Source organism: Panthera onca, chromosome X (genome assembly GCF_046562875.1).
Source record: "Panthera onca isolate mPanOnc1 chromosome X, mPanOnc1 haplotype 2, whole genome shotgun sequence".
Lineage (NCBI taxonomy): Eukaryota > Metazoa > Chordata > Mammalia > Carnivora > Felidae > Panthera > Panthera onca.
In genome coordinates, this window is record NC_138357.1 from 75,964,249 (window position 1) to 75,976,688 (window position 12,440).

The following is a 12,440-nucleotide window of genomic DNA, read 5'->3' on the forward strand; positions in this document are numbered from 1 at the left end:
CTTTGATTTCCTTTTGTTGTCTGATTGCTGATGCTAGAACTTCCAACACTATATTAAACAACAGCGGTGAGAGTGGGCATCCCTGTCGTGTTCCTGATCTCAGGCAAAAAGCTCTCAGTTTTTCCCCGTTGAGGATGATGTTAGCTGTGGGCTTTTCATAAATGGCTTTTATGATCTTTAAGTATGTTCCTTCTATCCCTACTTTCTCAAGGGTTTTTATTAAGAAAGGGTGCTGGAGTTTGTCAAAGGCCTTTTCGCCATCGATTGACAGGATCATATGGTTCTTCTCTTTTCTTTTATTAATGTGATGTATCACGTTGATCGATTTGTGAATGTTGAACCAGCCCTGCATCCCAGGAATGAATCCCACTTGATCATGGTGAATCATTCTTTTTATATGCTGTTGAATTCGATTTGCTAGTATCTTATTGAGAATTTTTGCTTCCATATTCATCAGGGATATTGGCCTGTAGTTCTCTTTTTTTACTGGGTCTCTGTCTGGTTTAGGAATCAAAGTAACACTGGCTTCATAGAATGAGTCTGGAAGTTTTCCTTCCCTTTCTATTTCTTGGAATAGCTTGAGAAGGATAGGTATTATCTCTGCTTTAAATGTCTGGTAGAACTCCCCTGGGAAGCCATCTGGTCCTGGACTCTTATTTGTTGGGAGATTTTTGATAACCAATTCAATTTCTTCGCTGGTTATGGGCCTGTTCAAGCTTTCTATTTCCTCCTGATTGAGTTTTGGAAACATGTGAGTGTTTAGGAATTTGTCCATTTCTTCCAGGTTGTCCAATTTTTTGGCATATAATTTTTCATAGTATTCCTTGATAATTGTTTGTATCTCTGAAGGATTGGTTGTAATAATTCCATTTCCATTCATGATTTTATCTATTTGGGCCATCTCCCTTTTCTTTTTGAGAAGCCTGGCTAGAGGTTTGTCAATTTTGTTTATTTTTTCAAAAAAACAACTCTTGGTTTGGTTGATCTGCTCTACCGTTTTTTTAGATTCTATATTGTTTATTTCTGCTCTGATCTTTATTATTTCTCTTCTTCTGCCGGGCTTAGGCTGCCTTTGCTGTTCTGCTTCTATTTCCTTTAGGTGTGCTGTTAGATTTTGTATTAGGGATTTTTCTTGTTTCTTGAGAAAGGGCTGGATTGCAATGTATTTTCCTCTCAGGACTGCCTTCGCTGCGTCCCAAAGCGTTTGGACTGTTGTATTTTCATTCTTGTTTGTTTCCATATATTTTTTAATTTCTCCTCTAATTGCCTGGTTGACCCACTCATTCTTTAGTAGGGTGTTCTTTAACCTCCATGCTTTTGGAGGTTTTCCAGACTTTTTCCTGTGGTGATTTCAGGCTTCCTAGTATTGTGGTCTGAAAGTATGCATGGTATGATTTCAAGTCTTGTATACTTATGAAGGGCTGTTTTGTGACCCAGTATATGATCTATCTTGGAGAATGTCCCATGTGCACTCGAGAAGAAAGTATATTCTGTTGCTTTGGGATGCAGAGTTCTAAATAAACCTGTCAAGTCCATCTGATCCAATGTGTCATTCAGGGCCCTTGTTTCTTTATTGACCGTGTGTCTAGATGATCTATCCATTTCTGTAAGTGGGGTGTTAAAGTCCCCTGCAATGACCACATTCTTATCAATAAGGTTGCTTATGTTTATGAGTAATTGTTTTATATATTTGGGGGCTCTGGTATTCGGCACATAGACATTTATAATTGTTAGCTCTTCCTGATGGATAGACCCTGTAATTAATATATAATGCCCTTCTTCATCTCTTGCTACAGCCTTTAATTTAAAGTCTAGTTTGTCTGATATAAGTATCATTACTCCAGCTTTCTTTTGGCTTCCAGTAGCATGATAAGTAGTTCTCCATCCCCTCACTCTCAATCTAAAGGTGTCCTCAGGTCTAAAATGAGTCTCTTGTAGACAGCAAATAGATGGGTCTTGTTTTTTTAATCCATTCTGATACCCTATGTCTTTGGTTGGCCCATTTAATCCATTTACATCCAGTGTTATTATAGAAACATACAGGTTTAGAGTCATTGTGATGTCTGTATGTTTTATGCTTGTAGCGATGTCTCTGGTACTTTGTCTCACAGGATCCCCCTTAGGATCTCTTGTGGGGCTGGTTTAGTGGTGACAAATTCCTTCAGTTTTTGTTTGTTTGGGAAGACCTTTATCTCTCCTTCTATTCTAAATGACAGACTTGCTGGATAAAGGATTCTCGGCTGCATTTTTTTTCTGTTCATCACATTGAAGATCTCATGCCAATCCTTTCTGGCCTGCCAAGTTTCAAAAGAGAGATCAGTCACGAGTCTTATAGATCTCCCTTTATAAGTTAGGGCACGTTTATCCCTTGCTGCTTTCAGAATTTTCTCTTTATCCTTGTATTTTGCCAGTTTCACTATGATATGTTGTGCAGAAGATCGATTCAAGTTACGTCTGAAGGGAGTTCTCTGTGCCTTTTGGATTTCAATGCCATTTTCCTTCCCCAGTTCAGGGAAGTTCCCAGCTATGATTTCTTCAAGTACACCTTCACCACCTTTCCCTCTCTCTTCCTCTTCTGGGATACCAATTATGCGTATATTATTTCTTTTTAGTGTATCACTTACTTTGCTAATTTTCCCCTCATACTCCTGGATTTTTTTATCTCTCTTTCTCTCAGCTTCCTCTTTTTCCATAACTTTATCTTCTAGTTCACCTATTCTCTCCTCTGCCTCTTCAATCTGAGCCATCGTCGTTTCCATTTTATTTTGCATTTCCTTTAAAGCATTTTTCAGCTCTTCCTGACTGTTCCTTAGTGCCTTGATCTCTGTAGCAAGAGATTCTCTGCTGTCCTCTATACTGTTTTCAAGCCCAGCAATTAATTTTATGACTATTATTCTAAATTCACTTTCTGTTATATTATTTAAATCCTTTTTGATCAGTTCATTGGCTATTGTTATTTCCTGGAGCTTCTTTTGAGGGGAATTCTTTCGTTTGGTCATTTTGGATAGTCCCTGGAGTGCTGCGGAACTGCAGGGCACTTCCCCTGTGCTGTAGTGTATAACTGGAGTTGGTGGGCGGAGCCGCAGGCAGACCTGATGTCTGCCCCCAGCCCACCGCTGGGGCCACAGTCAGACTGGTGTGTACCTTCTCTTCCCCTCTCCTAGGGGTGGGATTCACTGTGGGGTAGCGTGGCCCTTCTGGAATACTTGCACAGTGCCAGGCTTGTGGTGCTGGGGATCTGGCGTATTAGCTGGGGTGGGTAGGCAAGGTGCACGGGGGCAGGAGGGGCAGGCTTAGCTCACTTCTCCTTAGGTGATCCACTTCAGGTGGGGCCCTGTGGCAGCAGGAGGGAGTCAGATCCACTGCCAGAGGGGTGGCTCCGCAGAAGCACAGAGTTGGGTGTTTGCGGGGAGCGAGCAAGTGCTCTGGCAGGAGCTGGTTCCCTTTGGGATTTTGGCTGGGGGATGGGCCAGGGAGATGGCACTGTCGAGCGCCTTTGTTTCCCAGCAAACTGAGCTCTGTTGTCCGGGGGCTCAGCAACTCTCCCTCCCTTTGTCCTCCAGCCTTCCCGCTTTCCAAGCAGAGCTGTTAACTTATGACCTCCCAGATGCTAAGTCGTGCTTGCTGTTGGAACACACTCTGTCCGGCTCCTCCACTTTTGCAAGCCAGACTCGGGGGCTCTGCTTGGCCGGCAGGCCGCCCCTCTTCCCTGGCTCCCTCCCGCCAGTCCGTGAAGCATGCACTGCCTCTCCGCCCTTCCTACCCTCTTCCGTGGGCCTCTCGTCTGTGCTTGGCTCCAGAGACTCCATTCTGCTAGTCTTCCTGATGTTTTTCTGGGTTAGTTAGGCAGGTGTAGGTGGAATCTAAGTGATCAGCAGGATGCGTCGTGACCCCAGCGTCCTCCTAAGCTGCCATCTTCCTAAAGAATTAATTTAAAATTAGGCACTATGAGTATTATATAGACTGATATGTGCAGAAGATGTTATATATAAATCAAATGACAATCACAAATCTAAAAACAGTAATAGATATGTAAAAAATAAAAGGAAAGAAACCCAAGTGTACCACCAAAAAACCCCAGCAAATCATGAACGATAGAAAGAGAAGAAACTATCAGAGAAAGACTACAAAGTGACCACAAGACAAGGAATAAAATGGCAATAAATAAATATATCAATATTTGCTCTGAATGTTACTGGACATTATATTCTAATCAAAGATATAGGGTGACCAAGTGTATAAAAAACACAGGACCCATCCATATGCTGCCAATAAGAGACTCATTTCAGACATACAGACACCTGCAGATTGAAAGTGAGGCGGTAGAGAAACATTTATCATAATAGTGGATGTCAAAAAAAAATCCAGAATAGCAATACACATATTGGACAAAATAGACCTCAAAACAAAACCTGTAACAAAAGACAAAAAAGGCACTACATAATAATAAAGTGGACACTCCAACAAGAAGATATACAATTGTAATATTTATGCACCCAACATAATAGCACCCAAATATATAAAACAGTTATAACAACCACAAAGGAACAAATTGACAGGAATACAATAATGGTAGGGGACATTAAGACCCACTTACTTCAGTGGACATATCATCCAAACAGAAAATAGGTCTGTTGGGAAGAGGGAAGATTGTAGATTAGTAGTGGGATCCTATGCTTGCCTTGTCTCTTGAACACAGCTAGATAAATATCAAGTCATTCTGAATGCCTAAGAAATCTATCTGAAGACTGATAGAACAAACTTACATCTAGAGGGAGAAAATGGCCACATCATGAAAGGTAGGAACTGTGGAGTGTTGATTTTGGGGAGACAAGAATTGCAGGTGCTGTGGAAGGGAGGGAATCTTGATCACAGAGATAGAAGAGAGAGAGAGAGCACAGCATGTAGGGAATTGCACAAGAGAAACTCTTCCCCAAAACCACTGTCTGGGAAAAGATGGGCTGAATACCACAAGTTTTTACAAGGAACAGAGCTAAAAGTCTGAAATTTTAGAAGTCTAGGCCATCAGGGAGTTGTGCAAGGTAGGCTTAGCAGTGTTCATGTGGGGAAAGAAGACAGAAGCCTGGGAGCAGACAGTGTGGTCTGAGGATCCCCTGGGTCACACAGGGATAAACAATTCCCCTTCTTGGAGTGCATTTGGGAGAGGTGGTACTGCCTTTCATGGGACAAAAGAGATGTCAGATGCCATTGAGCGGCCCTGTTAATTAGGATAGCAGCAGAGTCACCTACTGAAGGCAGCTAACCCAGAAACTAGTTTTGGCTGCACTTTACCATAAACTCCCAGCCCCTGCATGGCTATGCGACTTCTTTTCTGGGACAAACCAGCACCAGCCACAGTGCAGCAAGACCCTCTGTGAGATCATCAGTGCAGGTTCATGGCATGCTGAGTCCCTGAAATTTGGATTTTTGAAACCTAGGCACACACCTGAGATAAAACACAGGAGTACTATAGGGGTGCCTGGGTGGCTCAGTCGGTTAAGTGTATTGTTCGGGTCATAATCTCATGGTTCATAAGATTGAGCTCCATTTCAAGCTCTGCACTGAAAGCACAGAGAGTACTTGAGATTCTCTCTTTCCCTCTCTCTCTCGGCACCTCCCCCATTCTCTCTCTCTCTCTCTCTCTCTCTCTCTCTCAAAACAAATAAATACACATTTAAAAAAGAAACACAAGAGCACTGTACTGTGAGGCTCAGACAGATGACTCAGACATGGACAGGGTGAAGGCAGGGTTCAGGTAGAAGACTGAAACAAAAGATAGGAGATTGTTCACTATTCTCTGAGGGCTTCCTGAACAGCAACAGGCATATCGTCTTCTCCAGGGACGATAGAGTGGGGTGACACAACTTCCCCCTGCCTATCAGCAAGGACAGATTTCAGTGAGCAACACCATGCCCCCAGTGGAAACAGGAACCGTTTACAACAAGCTCCACTACAGTGCACCCTGAAGGTGCAACTTTTACTATGGCAAGTCTGTCTGAGAACCAGTGCAGCTGGCCCCTCCCCCAGAAGACCAACAACAATGCTTCACACACACCAACTCTACTGATCGTAGAATGCTGCAAAGCTTCATCTCTAGGGAAGTTAAGATCTAGCTTTTACTAACAAGCAGACAAAAAAAAAAAACAACTAATTAAAACTCACCCCACATGTCCAAAACTGGACCAGGTCCAAACACTCCCCACTCCCTTGTCCCACGGCAAGGAGAAACTCTGCATAGGACTTATCTGTGGGAAAGAGTAGCCAAAACACAATGGCAGTGAGCACACAGCATACACCAAAAAAATTCCTGAAGCACCAGGCCCTGGACAGTATATGACCTCTTCTTAATATAGTCATTTACTCTCAGGAGCAAGGAACATGACAGGTTTTCCTAACACACAGAAGACAGGGGTCTAGGCAAAATGCCAAGATGGAGGAATTCATCCCAAAAGAAAGAACAAGAAGAGGTCACACCCAGTAATCTAATCAAAACAGATATAAGCAATATGCCTGAACCAGAATTAAAAACACCAAGCATAAAGTCACTAGCTGGGCTTCAAAAAAGCATATAAGAAGCCAGAGAGATCCTTACTGCAGAGATAACAGGCCTTAAAACTAATCAGGCTGCAATAAAAAATGCTATAACTGAGATGCAAAACTGATGGATGCATTGACACTAAGGATGGAAGAAGCAGAGGAATGAATCAGTGACAGAGATGACAAAATTATGGAAAATAATTAAGCTGAAAAGGAGAGGGAAAGAAAATTATTGCATCACAAATGTAAACTTAGGTAACTCAGTGACTCCATAACGTGTAATAACATTCATTATCATAGGAGTCCCTGAAGAAGAAGAGAGGGGAAAATGGCAGAAGGTTTATTTGAGCAAATTATAGCTGAAAACTTCCCTAATATAGGGAAGAAAAATAGTCATCTAAGTCCAGGTGGCACAGAGTTAATACTTATTCTCAGACTATTAAAAAAAATGAGGAAGAAAATCTTCCAAGTTCATTCTATAAGGCCAGTATTACCCTGATACCAAAACCAGTATTACCCTGATACCAAAACCAGATAAGACACCACACAATAAAGGGAACTGTAGGCCAAAATCTGTGATGAACATATACAAAAATTCTCAACAACTACTAGCAATTTTCATGCAACAATATATTTAAAAAAATATTCACCATGATCAAGTCAGATTTATTCTCAGGATGCAAGGATGGTTCAATATTTTCAAATTAGTCAACATGATACATCACATCAATAAGATTAAAGATTTAAAAAATATGATCATTTTAATACATGAATATAAAGCATTTGTCAAAGTACAGCATCCATTCATGATAAAAACCTTCAACAAAGTAGGTCTAGAGGGAATACTCCTCAGCATAATAAAGGCTATATATAAAAATCCCACAGCAACCATCATCCTCAATGTGGAAAAACTGAGAGCTTTATTCCTAAAGTCAAGAACAAGACAAGGATGTCCACTCTCACCAGTTTCACTCAATACTGTACCAGAAGTCCTATCCACAACAATTGGACAACAAAAAGAAATAAAACACACCCAAATTCGTAAGGAAGAAGCAAAACTCTATTTGGATATGACATTATACTCTGTATAGAAAGCCATGAAGACCCCACCAAAAAAACTATTAGAACTGATAAATTTGGTAAAATACAGGAAATAATACCAAGATACTGAAATTCATTGCATTTCTATACACTAAAAATGAAGCAGCAGAAAGAGAAATTAAGAAAACAATCTGATTTACAATTGCACCAAAAAGAATAAAATACCCAGGAATAAACTTAACTGGAGGTAAAAGACCTGTACACTGAAAACTATAATACCTTAATGAAAGAAGTTGAATATGACACAAACAATACTCCATGCTCACAGATGGGAAGAAAATATTATTAAAATGTCTATAGTATTCAAAGCAATACTTATCAAAATGCCAAGAGAATTTTTCACATAACTAGAAGAAAACAACTTTAAAATTTGTATGTAACCAAAAAAAGAGCCTAAAAGACAAAAAAATCTTGAAAAGAATAGTGAAGCTTGAGGTATCACTACATGAGACTTCAAATTATATTACAAAGCTGTAGTAATTAAAAGAGCATGGTACTGGTATAAAAAATAGACACATAGATCAATAGAAAGAATAGAAAGCCTAGAAATGAATCCACAATTATGTGGTCAACTAATCTTCAACAAAACCAGAAAGAATATCTAATGGGAAAAAGACAGTCTCTTCAACAAATGGTGCTGGGAAAACTGGATAGCTACATGCAAAAAAGTGAAACTAGGCCAGTTTCTTTCGTCAAACACAAATATAAACTCAAAATAGATTAAAGACCTAAATGCAAGACCTGAAATTATAAAAATCCTAGAGGAGAGCATAGGTAGTAATTTCTCTGACATTGGCTGTAGCAACATTTTTCTAGATATGTCTCCTGAGGAAAGGGAAGCAACAATAACCTGTTGGGACTACATTAAAATAAAAAGGTACTGCATAGCGAAGGAAAGAGTCAACAAAACTAAAAGTCAGTCTACTGAATGGGAGAACATATTTGTAAATGACATATCTGATAACGGGTTAGTATCCAAAATGTATAAAGAACTTCTACAATTCAACACCCAACAAACAAACAATCCAATTTCAAAATGGGCAGAAGAAATAAACAGACCTTTCTCCAAAGAAGACATATAGATCACAAACCAACACATGAAAAGATGCTCAATATAACTTAGGGAAACTCAAATCAAAACTACAGTGAGATATCACATCAGACCTGTAAGAATGGCTAAAATAAAAGACACAAGAAATAACAAGTGTTGGCTAGGATGTGGAGAAAAAGGAACCCTTTTGCACTGTTGGGAATGCAAACTGGCACAGCCTCTGTGGAAAGCAGTATGAAGTTCCCTCAAAAAGTTAACAATAAAACATTTTATAATCCAGTAATCACACTACTGGGTATTTACCCCCAAAATACAAAACCACTAATTCAAAAGGATACATACACCTCCTTGTTTATTGTTGCATTATTTATAATAGCCAAATTATAGGTGCAGCCCAAGTGTCCATTGATAGATTAGTGAATAAAAAAGTGGTATACATACATTGTGTGTGTGTGTGTGTGTGTGTGTGTGTGTAAAATTCAGCCTTAAAACAGAATGAGATCTGTTCATTTGCATCAACATGGATGGAGCTAGAGAGTATAATGCTAAGCAAAATAAGTGAGTCAGAGAAAGATAAATACCATATGATTTCATTCATATGTGAAGTTTAAGAATGAAAAATGAGCAAAAGGAAAAAAAAGAGAAAGGGGCAAACCACGAAAAAGGCTCTTAAGTGTAGAGAACAAACTAATGGCTACCAGATGGAAGGTGGGGAGGGGGGCTGAGTTAAATAGTTGATGGAGATAAAGAGTATACTTACCTTGTTATGCACTGAGTAATGTAAAAAATTATTAAATCATTATATTGTACAGTTAAGCTAATATAACAGTGTATGTTAACTATACTAGAATTAAAATTAAAAACTGATAATTTAAGAATGTATTTTGTTTGTAATCAAGGAGAGCAAAATACATTTATTTGGAACCACTGAATTTCAATGCACCACATTATTGTTTATAGTTCTTAGGTTTTGAACAAATCTCCAACGTGTTTACTTCCTTCTTCCCTTCCTTTCTTCCTTCCTTCCTTCCTTCCTTCTGTCCTTCCTTCCTGGTAAAATAAGAGTGTTACAAGATCTAGCACAAGGAATTGTGAGCCCACCTATATAGATATTCTTGAACAATAGTTTTATTCAACTTAATGCATCTTATTTGAGTGGATATTGTCAAATATTAAGTAATAGCTTAATGATATTGACAGTCACCTTACTAGGGGCTGGTGATTTAATTTTTCCAACATTAGAAAAGGACCATAATTCCCTCAGGATTTTAAATAACAAATGTTTACCTTCCTGCTGTTTTGTTTGGTATATTTGTTTTGTAATAAACCAGATTGTGGCCTTTACATATATCTTTTAAATCTAAAAACATTTCACTTTTTTGAGAAAAGGTCATTATACACTTCTAAAAGTGCTCATCATATAAAATGAATTGGGACACAATTGGGCAGCAAAACAAATATCAAAAGCCAAACAAAGCATGCTTTTGTATAAAATTTCATATGTGAAATGTTACTGGTTATGACTTAAATACTGAAATTGGTAGATTTAAAACTCCTACCTTTTGAACTAATTTTTAGTCCAAGGGAGAGGGCAATAGAGATAAATAGGGTTAATAATAGCTAGTGTAGTTCCAGGTCTATTTGGGTCTTTGAAGTTTTCCCTACAATAGTGATACTGACCTTTCCTAAAGTATTAGTGAGGAGGAAGGGAAATGCCCTCTCATTTTCCTCTGAGCATTCCTATTTTTTTATTATGCTCAATGTGCCACTTAATTTTTCAACTGCAGCACTTGAGATGTCCAGGGTTTTCATAATAATAGAAGATACAGTCTTCTTGCCTTTGAGTGTTTGGAAAAACATTTTAGTGAGACCATGAAGATGTTGTAATTGTAAATTCATAACTTTAGCTGTTTTTCTTTCCTTATTTTTTCATTGGAAGCTCTTAGAAATTTGATCCACAAAGGAAACAAGGTTATTGGTAGGTAATGTTGCCTTTTCTAAGTCAAATATCCTTACTAGTGAAACCAATTCTTCATCTAGATCTTCTAGGAAGGCTGAATTTAAGAACAAATCACTTTGATGACTTTGAAAACTCTCAGGAACCATTTCAGAATATTGTTAATTTTTTTTTTTCAAATCTTTCAAAATAGTCGAAAGTAGTCTCTCCAGGCTTTTCTTTATATTGTTGAATTTTTGTCCAATCTACTCTTTTTGCGGAAAATCTAAGGAATTTCCAGTATAGTCCATGGGCAATTCTTCTACAATTTTCAAGATCACTTCATGTCTAAGGAAATCTTCCATTTGTGTTTTCCATTATGCCTTCTTTAACCATTCCTTTGCTTTACTCTCAGATATGAGCGTATGCACAAGCTGGTATAGGCCAGCATATCCACAATTCATATGCCCTAACAGTAAAATCAAAAATCTCTAGCAAATCCTATGGGATCTTATAAATAGTCTAGGAATTCTTCAATTTTTTAAGCACTATTCTGGTCTAGCGGGGTATAAATAAGTGCCAGATCACCTCTCCCTGACATTGGTTTTTCCTTAAAGGTTACTTAAATAATTGTTGATCCCTCAGTATTAATTCCTTGAGTTTTGGGGGGTTCTTCTTTGGGAAAGTAGGTGGAGGTAAAGCAGATAGTGGATAAACAGCAGATAAATAGGGGAGTTCATAAAGAAAGGGATACAAAGAAGTGAAAGGGGGCAAAGGTGGGAAAAAGTTATTGGCAGTTGTTTCCATGGTGTTTTCTAGCTTACCACTAGATTCTAAAAGTTTGTTGTTGTTGTTGTTGTTGTTCTTAGTTTCCTGTAAGGAAGACATCTTGTTACCACATTTTTAAGCTTCTAAATACCAATCAAAATAAACTTTCCTTTCCATTTCTTTAATTTTATAGCTGTTTTTAAAAAATAAATAAAAATAAATAAAATAAAATAAAATTATAGCTGTTTTTCCAATTGTGCATACAATACAATTATTTTTGGTAAATCAAATGAATCCCATTTTGGCCATCTAAGACTTAGATTATCTTTTGTTAAATTTTCTCATTTAATTGAGTACTTAAAAATAGGAATTCTGTATGCATTTTCCATATATAAAATCTCCCTGATTTCCTGTGTGTGACTGTTTTATGTTCAGAGGTTGTTCAGCTTTAGAAACACAAATTCCCATATTACTTGGGTTGTAGTTTTAGTATAAAGACTGAACAATTTTCGTGGGAGAGGAGAAAAATATAGTGGATAAAAATGTGCTGTTTATAAGTGACACTTCCAAGAGGCCATGAAACACACTCGTACGTGTCTCTGGTTTCCCACTAATCATCTAAACTGCTGTGGGAGTTGGGGAGCCAGATGATCAACCCTTATCTGTGCATCTCTGGATGAGCAAAACTTTACTCACTATGTTAAAAAGATGGAATTCCCTATGGCACCATTTTTTGTCTTGAGAAATAACTTCAGAAACTTTCTATAGGTTCTGGGTCTCCAGAGAACACCTTTCAGCTGGAAAAAGAAAGTGTCCCTTATTTTTGGAGCTGAATAATTTTTAAAAGATGTAAAAATATATATATATAAATTTTAAAAAACAGCTCATTCTTCAGAGCATTTCCTCCCCTGTAAAGGTTGTGTTTTAGCTGGAAGGGGAAAGTGTCCATTATCTTTGGAGCTGAATAATTCAGTCTCTTATTTTCTGACCAATTAGCGTTGTGCAGTCTTTAAATTTTTATGCTAAATCAAAGCCAAATATGAATTA